At 47.2% G+C, this 26,169-nt stretch overlaps 1 long non-coding RNA gene across 1 annotated transcript; it reads right to left on the bottom strand.

The window, feature by feature from the left end:
• Positions 1 to 438: 438 nt before the first annotated feature.
• Positions 439 to 24,581, bottom strand: LOC131503560 (uncharacterized). The gene is made up of 3 exons (XR_009257461.1): positions 24,434 to 24,581; positions 5,361 to 5,484; positions 439 to 549 (listed from the first exon to the last, which is right to left on the bottom strand). It is a non-coding gene; the product is annotated as an uncharacterized LOC131503560 (long non-coding RNA).
• Positions 24,582 to 26,169: the final 1,588 nt, after the last annotated feature.

The following is a 26,169-nucleotide window of genomic DNA, read 5'->3' as shown; positions in this document are numbered from 1 at the left end:
TGTCACTGCGAAGAGGGGGAGGTGGTGGAGGAGGGGAGGAAGGTGCTTTTCTCTTATCGGGGACATACCAAACCGGTCCCAAATTTGATTTCCCAGGGGTGGCCAGCTTGGTCTCAGGACTGTCCTCTGGCCTGGGGCTTCTGCTGCCGTCACGGGGGGCCCAGGGTGGCAAGTACCCGAGCCTGTCCTCCAGGCCCTGGGGGTCACTGGCAGCCTGGCCCTGCCGGCCGCCCGGCCTGGAGGCCTCCCCCAGGCCCACGTTGTAGAGGATGTTCTCTGCAGAGGACACATCAGCCTTGGGCAAGGTGTGGTCAGGTGTGCTGGAGCTGGAGGAGAATGAGCCGTAAGCTGAGTCCCACTTGCTCGGGCCGCCCAGGTGGTCGATGCTGTCATTGGACCTGGCAGCGGAGAGGTGTCTGGAGGGGTAGGGCTGGGAAGGGCTTGCTCGGGCCGCCCAGGCTGTCGACGCTCCCCAGGAAACTAAAGTGGTCAGAGGTACGCTGCAGATTCGTGTGCTCCCACGTGCCAGACAGGTCATGGGAGGAAGAACTAGGAGGAAAGAACCAGAGAGAAGAGTTTGCTTTTGAAGCGAGCAATAGTAAAGGGGACAAATGAGGAGAGCAGGACCAAGAACACAGCTGGCCCCACATAGAAACGTCCAGATGCCGGGGTGCCCGGGTGGCTCAGTGGGTTAAGCGTTCAACTCATGGCTCGTGAGTTTGAGCTGCGCGTCGGGCTCTGTGCTGACAGCTCAGAGCCTGGATGAAGCCTGCTTCAGGTTCTATGTCTCCCTCTCTCTCTTTCCCTCCTCTGCTCGCATTCTCTCTCTCTCTGTCTCTCTCTCTCTCTCTCTCTCTCTCTCTCTCTCTCAAAAATAAATTAACATTAAAGACATTTTTTAAAAAAGATTATTCTGTGACCTGTGAAAATGACAGGAAATTCACATCGCAGCACTCACAGATAAGCTGTGATTGGAACACAATTATGGCCATTTGTTTACACACTGTTTGTGAATACTTCTGAGCTATAACGGCAGAGCTGGGTACCTGCAACCAACAGAGACCCATGAAGCTTAAAATATTTCCTACCTGCCCCCTCAAAGAACAAGACTGTGGACCCCGGGGTTTAGCGTATAAAAGGATTCTTCTTATGGATTACTAAAACCGAAGAAGCAATCAAATGACAGTAATTTTCTCTTCTCTTTTTAAAATTTTTTTACGTTTATTTATTTATTTTGAGAGAGAGAGAGAGAGAGAGCAGGGGAGGGGCAGAGAGAGAGGGAGAGAGGGAGAATCCCAAACAGGCTCTGAGCTGTCAGCGCACAGCCCGATGTGGGGCTCGAACTCACGAACAGTGAGACCAGGACAAGTTGGATGCTTAACCGAGTGAGCCGCCCCAGTGCCCCAAATAACGATAATTTTCAAATTAAAAGGGGAAATCCAGAGATAGCGTTACTTTTCCACACCCAAATATTAAAGTACCAAGAGCTCCTCTTAACTCTCAGTTAATGGAATATTTGATAAAGGACCCAAGCCACAGGCTTTCTTAGCAAAACAAACACTGCCGTGCTCAGGGGACTCATTAACTTGACAGAGTTCACTGGAGCTGTACCCGAATGCCAAAAATACTGGTTCTGAAGCAGGATGGGGCCTAAGACAGGGAAATACAAAATCAGGTTAGTTGCTACAAGCTGGGAGATATGTTTGTTAAGGAATCAGTTATCCTATGAGGTAGTGACCGTGTATGTAGGAGGCTACTGGCTCTCGATGGTAAAACTACTTATCCAAGCATGTTAAAAATGCTTCCGTGGGGAGCCTGGGTGACTCAGTCAGTTGAGCATCCCACTCTTGATTTTGGCTCAGATTATGATCTTACAGTTTCTGGTTTCGAGCCCCGTGTGGGGCTCTGAGCTGGCAGCGTGGAGCCTGCTTGCGATTCTCTGTCTCCCTAGCTCTCTACCTATTCCCCTACTCTCTCTCTCTCTCTCTCTCTCTCTCTCTCTCTCTCTCTCAAAAATAAACATTTAAAAAGAGAAAAACTGTTTTCATTAAAGTTCAACAAAGCTGGAACATTCAGGCTTCAAGGTAAGAAACAAAAAACAAGAAAAACTGCCACAACCCTGGCGACTTCAGGTTTGGGGAGAACCAGATTGAATGGGAAAAATGTGTGATTAAGGCAAGGACACAGGAAACCGAACTGGCGAAATCACTCTTAAAACAAACACAAGGGTTGGGATGAGCACTGGGTGTTGTATGGAAACCAATTTGACAATAAACTTCATATATTGAAAAAAAATAAATAAATAAAAATAAAATTGCAACCCACTCCCCCAAAAAAACAAAAACAAAAACAAAACACAAGGGGCGCCTGGGTGGCTCAGTGGGTTAAGCGTCCGACTCTTGATGTTGGCTCAGGTCACGGTCTCAGGGTTTGTGAGTTGGAGCCACAAGTCGGGCTCTGGGCTGACAGCACAGAGCCTCCCTGGGATTCTGTCTCTCCCTCTCTCTCTGCCCCTCCCCTGTTCTTGTGTGCTCTCTCTCTCTCTCTCTCTCTCTCTTTCTCTCTCTCAAAAAAAAAAAAAAAACAAACATTCAGAAAAGCACGTCACTGACCATTTATAAAACAAACAAATGAACAACAGAACCAACGAAAACACACAACAAGGGCTCCATCTACAAGTTCTGAGGATACGGCAGCTACCGGGGACAGTGACATTGTCCTGAAGGCAGGGGACCGTTGGCTTGTATACCCTTTCCTAAAAGGACAGAGCAGTGCCCCTCTCAGACAGAACAGGAGGCGGTTCTCCTGCACCCTCCCCTCAGTGCCCTGGAGGTGATTTCTCTGTAACATCTGAGGTCTGGGCAGCTATAAATAGTGCCCAGCACTGTTCCCACACGCATGTGGGCAGCAAACGTGATTCTGTCATCAACAAACCACCAAATGGGCTTAATGGAAATCATATTACTTTACGTCACTTTGATAATGAAAATAAAAGGCCCACTTTTCACTTAACTTTTACTACTCAGTTGAGAATCTGTGGTTTTTCAAAAATACCCTGGACTCCAAATACCATCATCTCTTGTCACTTTCAACAGGTCAGTGCACTGAGATGTATTGCCTTCACAGAAGTACTTCAGAAGTTTGTAGCAGACCGGTGTTTACTAACGATCAAAAACTGATTTTGAGATGGTTACGTTAGCTCTACACACACAGGCACAAATGCCCTTCCATAACAGATACTCACGCACGCACACTCACATACACAAACACATACATTCAAGCACACACGTGCAAGCATGCACTTACATACATGTGCACACGCCACACTTACAGATACACCTGTACATACACATACATATACACGCTCATACATGGGCTCGCACACACCCAAAGCCACCCTGCTTAAAAAATATTAAGTTTACTTATTTATTTTGGGGGAGGGGGAGAGAGGGTGAGAGGGAGACAAGAGACAATCCCAAGCAGGCTCTGCACTGTCAGCGAGAAGCCCGAAGCTGGGCTTGAAGCATGAGATCGTGACCTGAGCCCAAGTCAGACGCTTAACCCACTGAGGCAGCCAGGTGCCTCCCCCCTCTCTAAAAATTTTTTTAAGTTTATTTATTTATTTTGAGAGAGGGAGACAGAGCCATCATCCTTTAAATATGAGACTTGTGAGGACGCTGGCCACTCACCCAAGGTCGCCAGGAGAGGCCTCCTCCAGCCAACACCCCTGTGGTGCGGCCACACACCTGCCTGACACATTACCCCTTCTGACCCTGAAATGTGGACTCTAAGTAGCCCAGAACTTCCCCCTCCATCCACTGACCTACAACTCCCAGCATCTGGGTCTCCGCTCAGTGGGAAAGCACCCCTGGGCCCCCGAAGCTGGATGGCACCTTGGCATGTGGGCTGTGAAGCCCTGATTTCCTCTATAAGGAGAGCCCTGGGGACTGGGGAGAGGGTGTTGATGCTTAAGAGAATGGCCTGGGAGCCTCGCTGGAATACACTTGCCGAACCCTTAGGCAGAGCCTGTCTTCTTTTTCTTAAGATTTTTTAATGTTTATTTATTTTGGAGAGAGAAAGACAGAGTGTGAGGGGGGAGGGGCAGCGAGAGACGGGGGGACAGAATCTCAAGCAGGCTCCAGGCTCCGAGCTGTCAGCACAGAGCCCAACGTGGGGCTCGAGCTCACGGACCATGAGGTTATGACCTGAGCCCAAGTCAGAGGCTCAACCAACTGAGCCACCCAGGCACCCCGCTTCTGCCTTCTAATGTGCACGTAAAAGTCTCAGAAGAAGGGTGGTTGCTGTAGGCACATGGGTGGACGGACAGCCCTCCCACTCAGCTCAGGACCACCGACCTGGCTGGCCCAAAGGGATTCAGCCCAAAAAGGTAAGTCCCCAAGCTCCTGATTTATTAAACAACATAAATGAGAAAGCACATTTGTTCATCCTTGGTGTTTTAGTTTTTTTCTTTTTTTTAATGTTAATTTTTTTTTGAGAGAGAGAGACACACAGAGAGAGAGAGAGAGAGAGACAGAGACACAAAGTGTGGGCAGGGGCAGGGGAAGAGAGAGAGAGAGACACAGAATCCAAAGCAGGTTCCAGGCTCTGAGCTGTCAGCATAGAGCCTGACATGGGGTTTGCGAACCACGAGATCATGACCTGAGCCGAAGTCAGATGCTTAACCAACTGGGCCACCCAGGTGCCCCTAGTTTTTATTTTCAAGGCTTGGACACCTACCTACCCACTGAAGAATTTAGACATTTCTACTGGAAATGGTGTGTCAGCAGCTTTTCCTCATCAGAAAAAAAGCCTCTGACTGTTGATTTCGGCTCAGGTCATGATTGTACCGTTTGTGAGTTAGAGACCTGCATGGGGCTCTGCGCTGACAGTGCAGAACCTGCTTGGGATTCTCTCTCTCTTCCTCTCTCTCTGCTCCTCCACCACTGGCACGATGTCTCTCTCTCTCTCTCAAAATAAATAAATTTAAAAAAAAGAGGGGTGCCTGGGTGGCTCAGTTGATTAAGCATAGGACTTTGACTCAGGTCATGATCTCGCTGTTCATGAGTTCAAGCCCCAAATCGGGCTCTATGATGACTGCTCAGAGTCTGGAGCCTCCTTCAGATTCTGTGTCTCACTATCTCTGCCCCTCCTCTGCTTGCTCTTTGTCTCTCTGTCTCAAAGATAGATAAATATTAGAAGAGGGAAGGGAATGGGGAAGGGGGAAGGGGGAAGGGGGAAGGGAAGAAAAGAAAAGAAAATCACGCTGAAGTCAAGAGAGGTGCTGTTGTGGCAGGGCTGGGAAGTCATGGACGTTGGTGGAATGTCGAACACCGTCCATCCCAGTGGGAAACAGTGCCTACCTGGGGTGGTGACGGCCGTGCCAGGAAGGACAGGAGCTGGCAGAGGGGAATGGAGATGCTGGTGTGTCGGGGTGGCTATCAGAGAACTTGCCAGGAGTGAGGCCTCCAGCTCAGCTCATTCTTCCTGAAAAAAACAAAAACAAAACAAAACAAAACAAACCGCAGACAACTCAGGAATTGCAAATAAAGGACAACCCTGTGCCAAGACGGGAGTGAGGCACGGAAATATGTTACAGCTACTCCCGCATGACTGATAGCATTGCTTCCGGAGCTTTCCACGGTATCTGGATATGAAAAATTGTTAACTTTTATTAATGCAGAACCCATCCTAAGGCAGAGTGAGAGTCATGAGCTCCAAAATGTGAACTAAGCCTTATTCTTCAATTTTTGCTCTAAACAGGTAAATAAATCTTGTCCTCGCCTCAGCCATCAGTAGGACTCTGGAAGGACTCTTCTGTCTTTCCTGTTTCAGCATAGCTAGGCACACAGCCGTCAGCCTCCTTGAGGAGGAGAGATGCACTAGAGAGAAGTGCAGGGGGTCCCAGCTCAGCCGGGTCACACACAGTTTAGACCATTTCCTTTTTTTAAAAGTTTATTTATTTATTTTGAGAGAGAGACAGAGAGCAGGGGAGGGGCAGAGAGAGAGAGAGAGAGAGAGAGAGAGAGAGAGAGAATCCTGAGCAGGTTCTGCACTGTGAGCACAAAGCCCATTGCAGGGCTCCAACTCCTGCACCGTGAAATCACGACCTCAGCCAAAATCAAGAGTCAGATGCTTAACCGACTGACCCCTAGGCGTCCCTGGATGACTTCTATTTACTCACTTCACTAAGTAAACGCAGACATCTTGACATTAACTGAGACCAGCAGAGGCGCATTCATTCCTCTGAGCCTCTCAAGTGCCTGTGAAGTCAGCTAAGGGTCCCCATCGTGTGAATTCATGATGCCCTAGAACGACGGCTCTAGTCCGTTCAGCGAGGACTTGTGAACACAGTATGCCGCGTCTTCCTGGGCTCCTGCGCCCCTGTCCGCACCCTCCCATCGGTGGCTTATTCTTTTTTTGGCTACACTGCCTGGGAATGATAAGGGAGGTTCAGTCACAAATCCCTACAGCTGCCATGTAAATGTTCACAGAGCATCCAAGACAACGGTGGTGTGTGAGGAGAGCCACGCACCTGCTTCTCCCAGTCTCCATGTCTCCACGTCTCCAATTTGGGACAGAACTCGCTCACTGTGGCCAGTCTGCAGCTCAAGAGGCTCAAACTGAGCCTCTCTAGGTGCTTGACAGAGAGCAGACATTCTTCCAGGCAGGCAAAGACATTAAAGGATATTAATGTTAAAAGCATATTAAAGAAACCCGGGGTGCTTGGGTGGCTCAGTCAGTTGAGGGTCTGATTCTTGACTTTGGCTCAGGTCGTGATCCCAGCGTCATGAGATTGAGACCCACAATGGGCTCTGGCTGGGTGTGGAGCCTGCTTGGGACTCTCTCTCCTCCTCTGCCCTTGCCCTGCTCGTGTGTTCTAACACACACACTCTCTCTCAAAACAGTAGGGAAGAGGATTAAAGAAATCTGAAAAGTATGTATAACTTAAACCTTCTGACAACTCACGGGGCGCCTGAATGGCCGAGTCACTTAAGTGTCTGACTCTTGATTTCGGCACAGGTCGTGACCTCACGGTTCCTGTGTTCCAGCCACGCTGACAGTGTGGAGCCTGCTTGGGATTCTCTCTCTATCCCTCTCTCTCTCTGCGCCTCCCTCAAAAACAAATACATAAACGTTAAAAACATTCTGACAACTCATAATTAAGGAGGAAAAGTAGATGGGTGGCAAAATGTGGAATGTGTTGACTTTAGGAGTTTCCCCATGAACAAGAGCAAAAAAACGGACAACTTCATCACACCACAGAAGTAAGGAGATTGCAATCCCAAAGTGTACCTCATCGAGTTTCTCCAAATCCTCGTGAGGAAGGTTCTGGCTACGTGAGTCTCGTGTTCAGGTGGCATTTTCTGTGCTATCGCATCAAGGATGTGTTTCATCTTCCTTTATACTTAATTAATGAAGGAAATAAACTAGACTGAGAGTGGAGGCAAAGAAAACAAATAAAAAAAGGAAGCCTGAAAAAGAAAATGCCTTATAATCTGTGGCAACATGTTCCAACCCAGCACATGGCAAGACTGGGGTATGTGCTGGCTGACTTGGAGGGAGGGGGGGCAGCAGGGCTCCAAGAGTGCACGCACTCCCTCCTTTTTAAAAAGACAATACAGGGGCGCCTGGGTGGCTCAGTCGGTTAAGCGGCTGACTTCGGCTCAGGTCATGATCTCACGGTCCGTGAGTTCGACCCCCGCGTCGGGCTCTGTGCTGACAGCTCAGAGCCTGGAGCCTGCTTCGGATTCTGTGTCTCCCTCTCTCTCTCTCTCTCTCTCTCTCTCTCTCTCTCTCTCTCTCTCTCTCTCTCTCTCTCTCTGCCCCTCCCCTGCTCATGTTCTGTCTCTCGCTCTCTCAAAACCAGCTAAACATTAAAAAATAAAATAAAAAGATAACACATATAGATGCATGTCTATTCCAAGAAGACATAGTTGACAACCACAGTAGAAATTAAGAGCTTTAAAAAAAAAAAATCACCCAGTGAAAAGGTTGTACGTATAAGCTACACATAAGGATATTCCGGCTATTGGGGATAGTGACTTTTCCTAAAACATAATGGGCTTTTCATCAGGTCCTTCGAATTTCCTAGTGCATAATGAATGTATTTGGGAAGGTTCCAGCTACCTTCTGTTTCTCAGCCCCTCTGACTACCTAAAACGGCTGGATTCATGCCGATAAGAGAGAGGACGACGTTCTGGACCCAAAAGCGTTCATTCCATCACAATGCTGTGAGGATGCTGGTCCGGCAGGTTGTGGGGAAAGAGCTCTCTGGCGCCACCTAGTGGTCTCACACAGCCACTGTCCCTCTGGCTGCGTTTCAGACAGACCCAGATGAACAGAAGCAAGAACAGATTTAAGGTCTTCATTTTCACAAGATCGTGGGCTTTCTTCTCGCACAAGATACACACTCAGGTGGCTTTCAGCCATTCAGCCGCCAGAAATGTGGGGACCCTGAGGAGTGCACAGGCCACAGGATGTGCCAGGACAGGAGAGCACAAGTCCCCAGTTTGAGGGCCTGGGTGAAACCACTATGCCATACTTGGTTCTTAGTGGTATCCACCCTGGCCACCCGCAGAGCCATGAGCATTAGAAGTGAGTAAATGCGGGGTGCCGGGGTGGCTCGGTTGGTTAAGCATGCGACTCTTGTCTTCCGCTCAGGTCATGATATCTCACGGCTCGTGAGTTCAAGCCCCACATTGGGCTCTGTGCTGATGGTGCAGAGCCCGCTTGGGATTCTCTCTCTCTTCCTCTCTCTCTGCCCCTCCCCTGCTCCCTCTGTCTCTCTCGCAGACAAAGTAAATAAATAAACTTAAAAAAAATTTTTTTTAAATAATAAAATACAGAGGTTCCTGGGTGGCTCAGTCGGTTAAGCGTCTGACTTCAGTTCAAGTCATGATCTCACCATTTGTGAGTTCAAGCCCCGCATCGGGATCCATGCTGACAGCTCAGAGCCTGGAGCCTGCTTCAGATTCTGTGTCTCCCTCTCTCTGCCCCTCCCCTGCTCATGCTCTGTCTCTCTGTCTCAAAAATAAACATTAAATTTTTTTAAAGTAATAATAAAATACAATGAAATCTCAACAAAATTGTACCAACATTCTTCTCAAAGCTAGAACAAACAATCCTAAAATTTGTATGGAACCACAAAAGCCCCGAATAGCCAAAGTAATATTGAAAAAGAAAACCAAAGCAGGAAGCATCATAATCCCAGACTTTAGCCTCTATTACAAAGCTGTAATCATCAAGACGGTATGGTATTGGCACAAAAACAGACACATAGACCAATGGAACAGAATAAAGAACCCAGAATTGGACCCACAAATGTATGGCCAATTAATCTTTGACAAAGCAGGAAAGAGTATCCAATGGAAAAAAGACAGTCTCTTTAGCAAATGGTGCTGGGAGAACTGGACAGCAACATGCAGAAGAATGAAACTAGACCATTTCTTACACCATACACAAAGTAAACTCAACATGGATGAAAGACCTAAACATGAGACAGGAAGCCATCAAAACCCTAGAGGAGGAAGCAGGCAACTACCTCTTTGACCTCAGCCCCAGCAATTTCTTGCTCAACACATCACCAAAGACAAGGAATTATAAGCAAAAATGAACTATTGGGACCTCATCAAGATAAAAAGCTTCTGCACAGTGAAGGAAACAATCAACAAAACAAAAAGGCAACCGACGGAATGAGAGAAGATATCTGCAAAGGACATATCGGATAAAGGGCTAGTACCCAAAATCTATACAGAACTTATCAAACTCAGAACCTGAAAAACAAATAATCCTGAAGAAATGGGTGGAAGACATGAACAGACACTTCTCCAAAGAAGACCTCTAGATGGCCAACTGACACATGAAAAGATGCTCAACGTCACTCACCATCAGGGAAATACAAATCAAAGCCACACTGATATACCACCTCACACTGGTCAGGGTGGCTAAAATGAACAAATCAGGAGACTATATAGATGCCGGAGAGGATGTGGAGAAACGGGAACCCTCTTGCGCTGTTGGTGGGAATGCAAACTGGTGCAGCCGCTCTGGAAAACAGTGTGGAGGCTCCTCAAAAAATTAAAAATAGAACTACTCTATGACCCATCAATAGCACTACTAGGAATTTATCCAAAGGATACAGGAGTGTTGATTCATGGGGGCACATGTACCGCAATGTTTACAGCAGCGCTTTCAACAACAGCCAAATTATGGAAAGAGCCTAAATGTCCATCAACTGACGAATGGATAAAGAAGATGTGGTTTATATATACAATGGAGTACTACTTGGCAATGAGAAAGAATGGAACCCAGTCATCTGCAGCAACGTGGAAGGAACTGGAAGGTATTATGCTGAGTGAAATAAATGAGTCAGAAAATGACCGATACCCTATGTTTTTGCTCGTATGTGGATCCTGAGAAACTTAACAGAAGAGCATGGGGGAAGAGAAGGAACAAAACAGTTACAGAGAGGGAGGGAGGCAAACCATAAGAGACTCTTAAATACAGAGAACAAACTGAGGGTTGATGGAGGCGGGGAGAGGGGAAAATGGGTGATGGGCATTGAGGAGGGCGTTTGTTGGGATGAGCAATGGGTGTTGTATGTAAGTGATGAACCATGGGAATCTACCCCAAAAACCAAGAGCACGCTTTACACACCGTATATTACACAATTTGACAGTAAATTATATTACAAAGATTAAAAAAAGAAAAAAAGCATTCCCTCTGGAAAAAAAATAATAAATAAAATAAAAACAAAGAAGGGAGTAAATGCAAAATGGCATACAGCAAACCAGTCCCGAATCACTCCTTCCTGTGGGATGTCTGCTACGGTCGAGACAGCCCCAAGACAAATATCGAACAGGAATGAATAGGGACGCTACCGAAAGAATGCTCCCTCCTTGGCCGCAGTCAGATGTAAGCCAACTGGAGAGACCGGTAAGGAAGCCCATTCTGGGAGGGAGAAACACAGAGGGTGATTTCTGGCCTCGCAAACAGCCATGAGGGGCGAATGGGAGCGCTAGAGCCACAAAGGCCTGTGCAGCCCAACCCAGAGATGCCGAAGGTCCTGCTTCCGAGCAGGTGCTGCGGGCAGGGATGTGACAGACGGACCAGCAACGCCCCACGTTGAGCCTGGGGCTGCGCAATCCCAGAATCACTGGATAGGCAGTGGGGCTTCGTCCGTGCTCACACTGGGCCAGGGTCAGCCCAGTGTATGTAGGAAAGGAATCCTGTTTGTTCAAACGGCTGTTGATGTTTGGAATCCTTAAAACACATGCTTATTGTAGAAAATATGGAATATTTAAAAATTAAAAGGCCAAAAAGACGCCCAAGGAAAAGAAGCCATGATCTAAAGACAGCCCTCTGCACGACCTCCTCTCTGTCTCTAGACAATTTGGAGAAGCCTGCAGACTCCGTGTCTCCATTTCACTCTGCGGCCCGCCTGGTTTTGGGAGTATTCTCTCATGCCACTGTCACTCTTCCCAAATGGCACCTCTAATCAGCGTTTACTATTCCTTTCATATAAATACAGAAAAGCCAGAGTACTGGCTACGAACATTTTCTGCTCCTACAGATGAAATTATTCATCCTAATGAGGGTTGTTCCCCCGAAGCCTTTCCCACAAATTACATACCAAGATTAATAAAAATTTACTTCAATTTTTAGAAATAATTTTATAAGCGAGGTAGTCTTTGGGGGATTTTTGGAAGGACAGGGTTTACACCACAAATATGAAAAATGCTAGCATATCATTTAAAATTAAGAATGAATCCAGGGGCGCCTGCGTGGCTCAGTCGGTTAAGCGTCTGGCTTCAGCCCAGGTCATGATCTCATGGTTCGTGAGTTCGAGCCCTGCATCGGGCTCCATGATGACAGCTCAGAGCCTGGAGCCTGCTTTAGATTCTGTGTCCCCCTCTCTCTCTGCCCCCCTCCCCTGCTCGTGTGCACTCTCTCTCTTAAAAAAGGAATTATTAAAATAAATGCTTCAGTGAAATGTTTGTCATTCTCATAAAGAACAGAATCCCTTCCTTGCCTAAAAAAAAATTTCATGACTGCTGGGTTATTTTCATAGCCTTTTAGAATGAAGCCAACAGGCACCACCTCACAAAACAAACAGTCTGAGCTTGGTCACCACAAGCTGCGTCAGCCTGACTGTACCAGACCCGCTGGCTGGGAGGCCGGGAGTCCAGAGGGGGAGGCAAGGTGCCTTGACTTTGGGTGTGCATTGTGCCGGGGGTTATGATGGGATCTGGGGCTTTTAGGCAACCCTGGGGTTGGGGAAGGCTCCTTGGCGGGAGGAAATCAATAGTGATCCGTTGGGGGCATCTTAGAGAAAAGAATCAGGGGCCCGAGGGGGGAAGAGGCCTGGATTTCAGAGAAGGGGTGGTCTGGGCAGGACTGCAAAGGTGCCTCGGTGACCCGTGGGTGAGGGGAACAGCCCTGTGTGAAGACTTTAGAATTCAAGGAAAGGAGGGGGTACAGGCCAGCAGGGGAGGTGGAAGGTGGTGGGGGGGTGTGTGCACTGGAGAGGGTGACTGCAAGCACCCTTTTTAGTCCTTCAAAAGGAAACACATAAAAACCAGCACTCTACAAACACAAAATGAACCTTGTTCTGACCCAGCCAAGCCTGTGGATGACGACGTCCTGACCAGCCTCTCCCTCTGCTGGTCTGTCTACCTCCCGCCAGATCAATCTCCTAGCCACGCTGCTCTAGACAACTCTTGCTCTCACTCCAGAACCTTCAACTGCTCACAGCTGCCACAGGAGCCCAAGCTCCCACATTCTCAGGCATCTAGCCAAGCTGTGGTCTGGAGGGTGTCCCTGGGCCAGCAGCTTGGGCATTAGCTGGAGACACATGTGGGCAGGCTGGTGGCCTTGCACTAGCCCTCCCGGCAGCTCAGAGGTAAGCTCAGGGCCAGCACCGTTCTGCCCCCAGCCACCTAGTCACCCGTCCCCCTGCAGTCCGTTTGCCAGCACCCGCTCTGCCCTTCCCTGATATTGCCGATGTAGGACCAGATTTGCGGCTCAAACCTGGCTCAGCCTTCCAAGGGCAGGTCAGTGGCCCAGCCTCAGGTAAGACTCTGCTGCAGTCTGCTTCCCGGCCTCCTCACATCTGTTGGCTCACCACCTGTCACAGCTTTCCCAATCCAGGCCTATGAGAGCACCCTCAGCAGGCAGCTCCTGGACGGCAGGACCTAATGGTATGATTGCACGGAGCGCTTCTAACACATTACACGAATGTATGACGACACAGGGCCGAGCACTCGAGAAACGGCAAAGGGCTCCCTTCCCCGGCGGTGGTCAGACAACATACTGCTGTGGACGGTGATGTCATGCTGGATTGAATCCATATAGTCCTATGGGATGCGAGCCACAGAGTTCCTGCCTTTATACATGAGAAGAATTAAGATAAAAATTCCCAAATGGCCTAAAGAGCTGAGACTGATACAGGACATCAAAGCTACATTTGGAACAAACATCAGGCTGAGAGGCAGCATTCCCACAGGATGAAAGAGGCAGGGCGCCTCTCCATGGGCCCGGGGCACCCCTGGTCCTTCCCCTTCCCCCAGTAAGGGCGGGTGCGTGGTTCGTCTTTCAGCCTTCGGCGCTCTTCCCGGGTGCTTCCGCAGAGAAGCCTGGGCAGAAATGTCACATAACGGGGGCGTCTGGGTGGATCAGTCGGTGAAGCGTCTGACTCTTGATTTCGGGCCCCGTGCTGACAGCACAGAGCTTGCTTGGGATTCTGTGTCTCCCCCTCTCACTGTCTCAAATAAACATTAAAAAGATACATGTATTTTTTAATGTCACATAATGAACGCAGGCAGAACTGGAGCAGACCAAAACGATTTGGTTTTTCTACTAACTTTTAAAATCGTCAGGTCAATACATCTATTCATGTAAGAAAAAAGGGGAAAAAAGACTATCTCACCCACCTGTGTTCACAGTACAGCTCCTCGAGGGACTAATGCCCGAGCAAGTTCAACTGAGTGTTTCAGAAGGGTGCCAGCCCAACCTACTGGCTACATTTCAAGAGAACGGATTTTCTGGCAAAGAAACTCAGGATATTCAAATGTGCAACCATTAGTAAAACTAATTATAAATAGCTCTAAGCGTTAGCAACAGTGCTGATGAGTCATATCTGAAAGAAGTAAAAAAAAAAAAACAACCTTTCTCTGCATGTCTTAACATATCAGAAACCATCGATGTTTGCACGATAAACTTTATAAACATCACTTACACGCTTTGCAATGAAAAACAAAATCTTAACTTTGTTCCACTTTCTATTTGACTTAGAATATGAAATAACCTCACTTAATTGGAAATTCACCTGGTTAAATTGCTCAAGCCATACAATTGGAATAGAAGCCTAAATTGGAATAGAAGCAACTTTTCCCAAAATAAAACAACTCTGATCTGCATGGTTTTCTTTTTTCTCCTGATTCCATTTAATAACAAAGAATGGAAAACAGCCCCAAGACAGGGTGTCTGTCCAGCGTAAGTCTCTGGGTTTCCTCTATGTAATAAGAAAATGAGCATTTGCAAACGGCTGTAACCCCCAACATGCTCGAAATAGAAACTTTTCCCCTGAGACTCGAACAAATGATGGCAGACCCTTCAAAAGCACAGGTTTTTGCCGACACCCCCACCAAGGCACACACCCTCCAGCAAAACACATATATGGTTTCTGGCCCAGGAAGAGCTCCAGGGAAGAGCTCTGGCCCAGGAAGAGCTTCCAGGGAAGCGGGGAGGAACGAAGCCTGCCGACGCCCTAGCCCTGCCTGTAACCCTGCCGCATCGCCACGCATAGCTGCTTCCAAGAACATCGGTGCCAACCAATGTCAGGGCTGCGTGCAGACCCACCTGCTGCAGGATAGCTCCAAGGAGCCAGGAGCAGAGGGGCTCCCAGCACAACACAGGGGCGGTGCGGAGTTCACTGCAGCTTAGTGACATCCAGGAAACAAAGCAGGCTGCAAGAAATGTGCTCCTAGCGAGCACAGCTGTTGTCACTAGATTTGAAAGCCGCTTTCTTGAAATCTCTAACTCGGCCCGAAGTCTGGCTAACCCTTTCAGCCTCCAGCGAAGAACCTCTACCCTTGGGTAGAGTGTTACCCTTGGGTGTTAATCTGCTCCTGAACGCAAGCTTAGGGGCTGTAATTAGAGACACAAAAGGATTTAAGGCCGCCGGCAAAGAGGCAGAAAATCACATGAACCAACCCTATCGATAATCCGGACCCAGCAAAACTACCTGCAACACCGGATGATGGTTTGAGAGTACCATAAATGATGAGGTGGGCAGGCGTGCTTCGTTGTAGCCAAAACTATCTGTTCCCATATGAAGTTGAAAAAAAAAAAAAAAAGCCAGAGCAGTTGCAAGCTTTCCAAAGTAATGGATAGCGTGGTATTCAAAAGAAATTTTCCCGAGGATATTTGAAATTATATGTACATTTTAGAAGCTGAGGCTATGGTAATTTTGTCTCCAAAGAGAGAGAGGAGGACTGTGTCCCAGCACTCTTCATGCCATTTCAGTGCACATTCGATAGGATCAGAGCGCAGCAGCCTTAACCCCAGGTCTGAGCAAGACACCCCTTTCCCAACACGCTGTGCGCATCAGGCAGACCCTGAGCACATCTCCCACAACCGAGGCTGATCTACTCGGCTAGTAGGACCGGGAAAATGCCACAAGTGACCCGGTTTCTGGTGTTCACCTGTTCCGAGCCCATGTTAGGCCATGGTGTACCCTCTGTGCCTGCCCAGGACAACAGCCGTGGCTGTCTGTGAAAACAGGGGCACAGGAGCCACTCCAGACCCGCCAGGCAGCCCTCCCAGAGAGGTGGCCTGGACACACAGGACAAAGGTGCAGATGACGACTGTCAGCGACACAGAAGAAAAGGTTACCGCATCCGCCCCGAACTTTCCAGTGAGTAGCACTTCCTTCCTCCGCCAAGCAAAGTCGGAACAACAGAGTAGCCCGGAGGGAAGATCTAGGAAGGAGCTTTCGGCTCAGCCTCTCTTCATGGCCTAACAGTTCACCTGACTCCCGGGCAGACACCCCAGCCCCCTCCCTGACCACCTGAGCATCGCGCAGGAGAACAGATGTGCACTTGGTGGGGATCACGGTTACAGGTCTCTGTTTCCAGCTGACCCCACATGGGGAGAAAGGAAGTGCTCTCTCTCTTGAGTCTGGGAAAGAAACTTCACCGGGAGAGATAAAGAGCCTGTCGCACCTTCTGACTCACCTTCCCTTCCCGGCTCCTAAGCGATGACAAGATAGCACTGCCCACGGCCCAGGAAACCAGATGCCATGGCTTTGTCCAAGCGGCCCCCCTCGATCCCATCCTGCCTGCTCGCTCCCCTGATCACCACACACAACGAAACAAAACAAGCCTACGGGTAAGAGATACAGTAGCAGGAAGGAGTTAGCATGTGAACCGCTGTTTCTACTCATGAAACTCTGGGTACGTAGTTTGCACGGAGGTACATTTCCCCAGAACCTGCGAGAACCACCATACCTGCACTGGCCACTCTCAGTCTTTGTCTTAAATGTCAGCCCTTCTCTGGGCCTCTGAGGACGAGCTGGGAGTACAATCAAGTTAAATAAGAGTTGAGCAAGCTAATTCATCATTTGGCCATACTCTCGGGCAGGGCAACACAGGATATTTATGTGTTTGTGGTTCAGTCTATGAATAATTTACAGAGTGCCTTTTTTTTTTTTTGAGAGAGACAGAGAGAGAGAGAAAGAGAAAGGGGGCACAAGTGAGTGAGGGGCAGAGAGAAACAGAAGCAGGGCTCACCCGAAGCAGGGCTTGAGCTCACTCGATGTGGGACTCGAACTCACAAACTGACATCATGACCTAGGCTGAAGTCAGATGCTTAACCGACTGAACCAACCAGGCGCCCCCAGAGTGCTTTTCTATAAACTGGTCGGGTTTTGTCTGTTTGTTCGTATTTTTAAGAGTACATGATCTACTTTGGAGCTGTACATAAAGTTCTAGAAAATGCTAACTGATCTGTGAGACAGAAGTCCGATAAGTGGTTGCCTGGGGATGGAGAAAGAGGAGAATGGCAGGCTTTAAACACAGATTTAAATTTCGGCAGAGAAGAGTACACGTTACCAGTTCCAGAGAAATTGTTTTAAAAGTACCTACTGGTGCCTCTGTAATAAGGACAATGTAAAACTCAGTTTGAAGTTTTAGTGGTCCTTCCTCTGAGCATCTTCAGGATTTTATAGCAGTGAGTTGCCATGTGCTGGGTGACAGCAACAGACCCTAATACTAACTAATTAACCAGGTTACAGAATTTCATTCATGTTTCTGAACAAAGCACCATTTCAGACTTTTTAATTTTTTTTTTTTTGAGAGAGATAGAGAGAGCAAGCAGGGGAGAGGGGCAAAGAGACTGACAGAATCTCAGCACAGAGCCAGATGTGGCTCCACCCCATGACCCTGGGATCATGACCTGAGTTGAAATCAAGAGTTGGGTTCTTAACTGAGCCACCCAGGCACCCCTTAGACTTTTTTCTATTAGGCAAAAAATAATATCGACATATCGTATTAAAAATTAATACAAAGTTATTTTAAAAATTGTTGTAATACCTAAGTGTTATTAAAAGTATTTCAAATTGCACAATGGTATATGTCAAATATATATTTTTAAAAATGATCAAAATAAAGTATGTTTTCATAAAAACAGAAGTGAACAATCATTATCTTGTTATACGTATTGCTTAAAACATTAATTCCCATCTAAACCAGAAAATTATCCTGTGCACCCCTCATTTAAAGAAAACTGGACATACAGAATGCAAAAGTGGAGTTCTACACAGTGGCTCCCATCAATCCTTTGGGGCAAAAGTCTCTTCCTTCTCCCTGAGTCTTTTAGATAACTTGTCACTGGGGCGCCTGGGTGGCCAGTCAGTTAAGCATCCGACTTCAGCTCAGGTCGTGATCTCGCGGTCCGTGAGTTCGAGCCCCGCGTCAGGATCTGTGCTGACAGCTCAGAGCCTGGAGCCTGTTTCAGATTCTGTGTCTCCCTCTCTCTGACCCTCCCCCGTTCATGCTCTGTCTCTCTCTGTCTCAAAAATAAATGTTAAAACAAATTTAGATAACTTGTCACCTCCGTCAGCTGGCAGGCGCCCTGCATCTCCTCCCTGTCCCTCCACTGACCAGTTCTCTGTGGCATAGATGCTTTGCTTGGAATAGAATTCAGATCATTCTGATATCCTTAAAGATGTTCCTCTACTTAAAAAAAAAAAAAGCTTCTAAAGATATGGGAAGACGCCCAAATTCATTCATAATGAAAAGTGCCCATTTAAATTGTTTTGAATATTTAAAAATGTTTATTTTACTTTTGAGATAGAGTGTGCATAAGAGAGAGAAGGGGAGGGGCGGAGAGAGGGAGAGAGAATCCCAAGCAGGCTCCACGCTAACAGCGCAGATGCGAGGCTCAACCTCACAAACCGTGAGATCATGACCTGAGCCGAAATCGAGTCAGATTTAACTGACTGAGCCACCAGGTGCCCTGAAAAATGCGCATTTAACCAATGAAGCCATTTTTCACCCATCACATTTGAAAAGAGTACAGAACTAAACTGAAAATAACCTCTGCTAGAGTGGACATGAGCCTGAAAAGTGGTCCGAGAAATTTGGAGGTGGCTATCACAGTTCGTGCTCCCCAAACTTCTGATTCAAGAACCCCAGGGGAAATGGACTGCAAAGACCTGTACGTACAGGTACACAGACTTGGCTACAGTTACAGGCTTTCACCAGAAGCACCAGAAATATCCGTCTACAGAGGTTCTGTAGAACAGCGGAGGATCCAGACTGTGGAGCAGCGTGGGGTCGTTAAGAGAAATCGCGACTCAGACCTCAGCGCAGTCAACCCAGAACGATCTCTGTGGATACAGGCGTTAAGTGCACAAGAACGTGTATGATACAAAGAGGCCCAAGATCAGCAGTGAGTACCAGTGCTGCTCTCCGGAGACGCACAACAGAGGTGCAAGCCCCCTGGTCCACCCAATGCCCTTCTGAGCCCAGGGAGTCGCTGCGCCCTGGTGTTACTTTAAGAACTGAATAAATGCAGAATACATGTTAGCCTTAGAATATATCATAGCCAGCACTCCAACACCCACCTTCTTAGGGTCCTTCTTCTTGTCCCGATCACAGAGCAATAAACAGACCTTCTCTGGGGCACTGCCTAGAACAGAACAGGGTGCACAGCTGACGGTTTCCTGGGGACCAACCCTCCTGCTGACTCCTACGAGCACAGGCACACTGAACCCCCAAAGCTCTTCCTCTTTAAAAATGCAACGAGCTGGGGTGCCTGGGGGGCTCAGCTGGTTAAAGTGTCCACTCTTGGTTTCAGGCTTAGATCATGAGGTCATGGTCTCACGAGTTCAAGCCCTGTGCTGGGCTCTGTGCTGTCAGCGCGGAGCCTGCTTGGGATTCTCTCTCTCCCTCTCTCTCTGCCCTACCCCTCTCACACTGTCTCTCTCAAAATAAACTTAATTTAAAAATTTTTTAAGTTAAGAAAAAAAAAATTAATATAAAAAATTAAAATAAAAATAAAAATACAGTGAGCTTTTTTTAATGCTAGTGTTTATTGTTATAAACATGACTTGTGAGTATAATAATATAATTTATAAAGTAATATAAAAGTAATAAGTAATACGTTACTTAAATGTACATTTAAAAATGTTTAAGATGGTAAATTTTCTTTTTTTTTTTTTTTCAACGTTTTTTATTTATTTTTGGGACAGAGAGAGACAGAGCATGAATGGGGGAGGGGCAGAGAGAGAGGGAGACACAGGATCGGAAACAGGCTCCAGGCTCCGAGCCATCAGCCCAGAGCCTGACGCGGGGCTCGAACTCACGGACCGCGAGATCGTGACCTGGCTGAAGTCGGACGCTTAACCGACTGCGCCACCCAGGCGCCCCAAATTTTCTTTTTTTTTATTGCTCACAATGATAAATATACTTTTATTTATTTATTTTATTTTTTATTTTTTTAAATTTTTATCCAAATTAGTTAGCATATAGTCAACAACAACTTCAGGAGTAGATTCCTTAGTGCCCCTTCCCCATTTAGCCCATCCTCCCTCCCACACCCCCTCCAGTTACCCTTAGTTTGTTCTCCATATTTAGGAGTCTCTTCTGTTTTGTCCCCCTGCCTGTTTTTAGATTCTTTTTGTTTCCCTTCCCTTATGTTCATCTGTTTTGTCTCTTAAAGTCCTCATGTGAGTGAAGTCATAGGATATTTGTCTTTCTGTGACTGGCTCATTTCACTTAGCATAATACCCTCCAGTTCCATCCACATAGTTGCAAATGGCAAGACTTCATTCTGTTTGATTGCCGAGTAATACCCCATTGTATATATGTACCACATCTTCTTTATCCATTCATCCATCGATGGACATTTGGGCTCTTTCCATACTTTGGCTATTGTCGATAGTGCTGCTATAAATATAGGGGTGCACGTGTCCCTTTGAAACAGCACACCTGTATCCTGTGGATACATGCCTAGTAGTGCAATTGCTGGGTCATAGGGTAGTTCTATTTTTAGTTTTTTGAGGAACCTCCATACTGTTTTCCAGAGTGGCTGCACCAGCCTGCATTCCCAAGATGGTAAATTTCCTGTTATATGTATTGTACCACAATATCTTTAAAAATTAAAACTAAGAACAGGGGGCATCTGTGTGGCTCTGTGGGTTAAATGTCTGACTCTTTTTAAAAAAATTTTTTTTCATGTTTATTTATTTTTGAGAGAGAGAGAGAGAGAGAGAGAGAGCACAAGCAGGGGAGGGGCAGAGAGAGAGGGAGACAGAATCCAAAGCAGGCTCCAGGCTCTGAGCTGTCAGCATAGAGCCTGACACGGGGCTCAAACCCACAAGTTGTGAGATCATGACTTGAGCAAAATTCGGATGCTTAACCAACTGAACCACCCAGGTGTCCCCTCTTTTTTTTAATGTTTATTTTTAAAAGAGAGAGAGAGAGACAGAGTGACAGAGAGATACAGACAGAGACAGTATGAGTGGGAGAGGGGCAGAGAGAGAGGGAGACACAGAACCTGAGGCAGGCTCTAGGCTCCAGGCTGTCAGCACAGAACCTACGTGGGGCTCGAACTCACGAACCATGAGATCATGACCTGAGCTAAGGCAGATGCTTCCGATTGAGCCACCCAGAAACCCCCTTAATCATCTGACCTTTGATCTCAGTTCAGGTCTTGGGCTCATGCCCTATGCTGGGCTGCATGCTGGCGTGAAGCATACCTAACAAACCAACCGACCAACCTTGTAAGAATGGGACATACACAGTTCTCTGACTGCCCTTATGTGTTCCACTCACCTGGACTTTGTGGGGCACCTTCCCATGTCAGGAAACACTGACATCATTTGTAACAGCAGCACTTTACAGTTTGGGTGGTCTCTAATTCATTTCAGTAATTTCCCTTTGCTGAGTATCTAGGATCCCAGAAACGAAAACTGTGGGTCCAAGACCTGCCTTTTGAAACATGTCGCCAAACTACTCGCCAGAAAGTCTGTCTAACCTGTAGTCCAATCAGCATTGTATCAAATACATGCTGGTTCCCCACAATCTCACCGATGGGTCTTGCTAACTGTTAGATCTCTGCCAACAAGACAGCCAGAGCCTACCATCTCAGGGGGCGCCTCCGGGGGCGGGGGAGGGGGGCTGGCTCAGTTGGTCAGGCATCTGACTCTTGGTTTTGGCTCAGGTCATGATCTCACAGTCCGTGAATTCAAGCCCCGTGTCGGGCTCTGCGTTGGCACAGCAGAGCCTGCTTGGGATTCTCTCTCCCTCCCTCTCTCTGCCCCTCCTCCCTCCTTCCCAAAACAAATAATAAATAAACATTAAAAAATACTACTGTCTCATTTTCAAGTAAACCCGCAGATTCCTATGAGAGATGATAGAGGGCAACCTCAATCAGCTGGGGAGCTGGTAAGGACTCCCCGAGGCAGTTGATAACACCCAGCTCACCTCTGTGGAGCATGCTTCCCTTCGCATCATCATTACTGCACTAAGCGCCACTAAATCCTAGAACACGTATCCTGCCTTAGAAAGGTCGTTAACGTGACCACAAAGGAATAATTATACAATATGACAGTGTCTCTCCTATCTCATCCTCTCCAAAGGGCTCCCAAACTGCCCATCTAAGAGTTTATTTTTCTGATTTACAGAGAGGGTAGTCTGTACCACTTGGAAATGAAGTTGTTAATCCAGTGTGGCGATGAAATAGAGTTTTTTCTTCCTTGTTTCTGAGCCTCCTCCTTGGATATGGTTTCAGTCAAAAAAAAAAATTGAGGGGTGCCTGGGTGGCTTAGTCAGTTGAGCATCCGACTTCAGCTCAGGTCATGATCTCGCAGTCTGTGGGTTCGAGCCCCGCATCGGGCTCTGTGCTGACGGCTCGGGACCTGGAGCCTGCTTCGGATTCTGTGTCTCCCTCTCTCTCTCTGCCCCTTCCCCGCTCATGCTCTGTCTCTCTCTCTGTCAAAAATAAATAAACATTAAAAAAAATAAAAAGTGAATTCCTTTGGGAATAGGCTTTCAAGTCTACTTGTACTAAAAATGGAAGTAAATGCTTCAGTACATTTATTTTTTTAACACACTTTAAAAAAATGTTTATTTACTTATTTCTGAGAGAGAGACAGAGAGAGAGCGAGCAAGGGAGAGAGAGAGAGGGCGACACAGAATCCGAAGCAGGCTCCAGGCTCCCAGCTGTCGGCACAGAGCCTGACGCAGGGCTCGAATCCACAAATCCATGAGATCATGACCTGAGCCGAAGTCGGACGCTTAACTGAGCCACTCAGGCTCCTGAGTCCATTTATTTTTTAAAATTTACACTTAAACTTGAAAGAATACACTAATTCCACTTAAAAAAAAGAGGAGGGGCATGCAAACACTTTAGTGTGAATTAGCCAACTACAAAATGCAAGGTAGAGAATTACTTCTATTTGAAGACGAGAAATCACAAGTACCTTTATGGGGGTTCAGGGTCGCTCCTGTGCATAAAAACATCACGCCCCTCATTCCACTTTTCTAACCACTTCAAGTCCTCCAAAGATCTGCAGTCTGATTTGCAGAAACAGGCAGCGTGCTCCCCCAGACCTCAGCACAGCGCTAGAAACTCCCGGTAGCTGACAAGTGTACAGGCAGCCCTGCACCATTTTCACTCAAAGGCGAAAACGCAGTAGCCTGCCACCTTGTGGAAACAAGAGGTAACAACACTTCATCTGAAGCGTCAGTGCAGCTCTCTAGCAGAATGACCTACATATGGCTGAAGAAAAGAGAAAAGCATTCTAACAGGCACATGAAAAGATGCTCAACGTCACTCATCATCAGGGAAATACAAATCAAAACCGCAATGAGATACCACCTCACACCGGTCAGAGTGGCTAAGATTAACCACTCAGGAAACAACAGATGCTGGCGAGGATGTGGAGAATGGGGAACCCTCCTGCACCGTCGGTGGGAACGCAAACTGGTGCAGCCGCTCTTGAAAATAGAACTACCCTCTGATTCAGCAACTGCACTACTAGGTATTTATCCAAAGGCTACAAAAATGCTGATTTGAAGGGGCATATGCACCCCAGTATTTACAGCAGTAATATCAACAATAGCCAAAGTATGGAAACAGCCTAAATGTCCATCAACTGACAAATGGATAAAGGAGATGTGGTTTATGTATACAATGGAATATGTTCCATCGTGATGAAAAAGAATAAAATCTTGCCATTGGAGCAGTGTGGCTGGAACTAGAATGTATGACGCTAAGCGAAATAAGTCAGAGAAAGACAAATATTATGTGATTTCACTCATAAGTGGAATTTAAAAAACACAACAGACGAACCCAGGAGAGGGAAGGCAAAATAAGATAAAAACAGAAAGGGAGGCAAACCGTAAGAGACTCTTACATCCAGAGAACAAACTGAGGGTTGACTGGGGTGGTGAAAATGGGTGATGGGCATTAAGAGGGCCCATCTTGATGGGCATTAAGAGGGCCCAACAAGAGGGCTTGTTGGGATGAGCACTGGGTGTCATATGTAAGCGATGAATCCCTGGGTTCTACTCCTGAAACCAAGACCACAGTGTACATTAACTAACTTGATTTTAAATCAAAAAAAGAAAAGAAAAAAGCATTCAAATTCACTTAATGTATCAAATAAACAATGCATAGTACTAGAAGACGGCATCTTTTAAGTTTTGGATGCTGGATTCACCCTTGGCCAAGGAGTAGAATTTTATGGTCATGTGCGCGCGCGCGCGCGCACACACACACACACACACACACACACACACACACACACACCCCTTAAGTCCAAACCGGGATTTGCTTGCAGTGATACAGATCAGCAGACCTGGCTTCACCTTTTGCTATTTTACTCACTTCTGTTTGTGAAAATGGCACGAGGCATGGGTCTTACCTTTTCACTACCAGCTTCAGGGTTTTATGAGAGCCCTTCACTAGGCAAATCGCCTCCTGTCTAAATGCTGAGAGACCAATGTCGTTGATGCCGACAATCTCATCCCTGGCCAGTAACTTGTCCACTGCCGCAGCTTTACTTCCTTCTTCAATCTGCAACAAAGAGGCACGTGCCATGAGCCTCCAAACAAGCAAAGCAAGTCTCCAGAAGTCAGCCAGGAGCAATGTGCCTGTGATGTGTGCCGCCCACAGCTCTATGACTGGCTCTGGGATTGGCCAGGACCCCATCTAGGCCCTGAGGCTGCACGGATTCCTATTTGACAAATGAGAGACACATCCCTCACCCAGCGCTTGCCTCTGCGGGGACCTGGGGTACCTTCACCGAGGGAACAGGAAAGAGCGCATGCGCTCTGGAACATGCAAAACCCAAAATGGTGGATCTAAAGATACAGGAAATATCCTATTTCAAAGGCCACAAATCACACGTGCAACTTATCAGTTCTACCTCAAGAATGGTCCAGACAACAGGACCTGCATGACAAAGCAATGCCTTTTGTTAGACAGGGCAATCCCTGATGTCACCGCTTCAGGCTGCTTAATTTCAGTATTTTACTCATTCTCCCAGAACCAAAAAGCTTCGGAAAGGAAACCTGACTCATCCAGGGGAAGTATCAAGTAGTGAAATAACCTGAATGTGTATCTCTGGTAACAGACAAGCCCATTGAAAACTGGAAACTTCCACCTAAATGTGTTGGAGACTCGAACAAGTAATAATTGTGACGAGAGAAGCCACACAAGCCAGGCAGCCCAGCTTCTAGAAGGCTCTTTGGCATCTCGGGACTGACCGGCACCCTCTCCACAGCCAAGATGCTCAAGAGAAAGGTCAACTCGGGTGCAGGGGCAGTGAGGGAGCCCCAGAGGAGACACACAAGTTGCCAGCTAAAACCTGCACCAGCAAAAGTGGAAATGGAGCAAAACTTCTTCAAACAAACAAAAAAAAAGGGCAAAATAATGGGAAAACAGGCTGAAGGGACTGGCCAAGAAACTACAGATCTACCTGAGGAAACAGAGGAACAAAAGCTTCAGGAGATCCCAGCCTCTGGAGAAGCAGAGGTGAAGGAAGCCCAGCCTAAGATCACACGCCACGTCTTACTGGTGGGCCCTGTCTCCTTACAGAATCCAGAGGGGAGTTTCATCACTATTTTGGAAATGTAAGCTTTTTACTAAGTCTGGGAATATTTTTAAGGAGGGAATCTCACCTCATCCAAGTTAAGTGTAACTTTTTTTTTTAAGAGGCAAAATCGTTCACTGGTTATGTATTTTTTAGTACAACCAGGAAAGAGCAAGATATGGAATACCAGGAGGCTCTGGCTGTCTGGGTCAGCTTAACATTCCACGGGTCAGGGGAGCAGTTTTTACAGCCGACAGTACAAAGCATGCTACGTGGCAATCTGGAGGCACGGTCGTGTATTTCGTGTGTCTCGAACACTGAAAGTTACCTCTCTCCCCACAATTCCTAAAGAAAACCATTCCCTGATCTTGGAGCACTCAGTTCCTGAGCATGCTAGCCCAGTTTCCCTAAACACTTTGGTTGTGTGCCATGAAAAACCTGGAAGTTTGAACAAGTCGTGTTTAGGATGTTAAGTTGTGAATTGTGAATGAGGTGGGGAGCGCTGTGGTTGAACAGATTATCAACACACAAGATACTGATACTTATCTCTTCCTAAGGAAAATCTG

This window comes from Neofelis nebulosa (assembly GCF_028018385.1).
Source record: "Neofelis nebulosa isolate mNeoNeb1 chromosome Y unlocalized genomic scaffold, mNeoNeb1.pri SUPER_Y_unloc_1, whole genome shotgun sequence".
Taxonomy (NCBI): Eukaryota; Metazoa; Chordata; class Mammalia; order Carnivora; family Felidae; genus Neofelis; species Neofelis nebulosa.
Note: the sequence above shows the minus strand (reverse complement) of the source record. Positions and strands in the feature narration are given on the sequence as shown.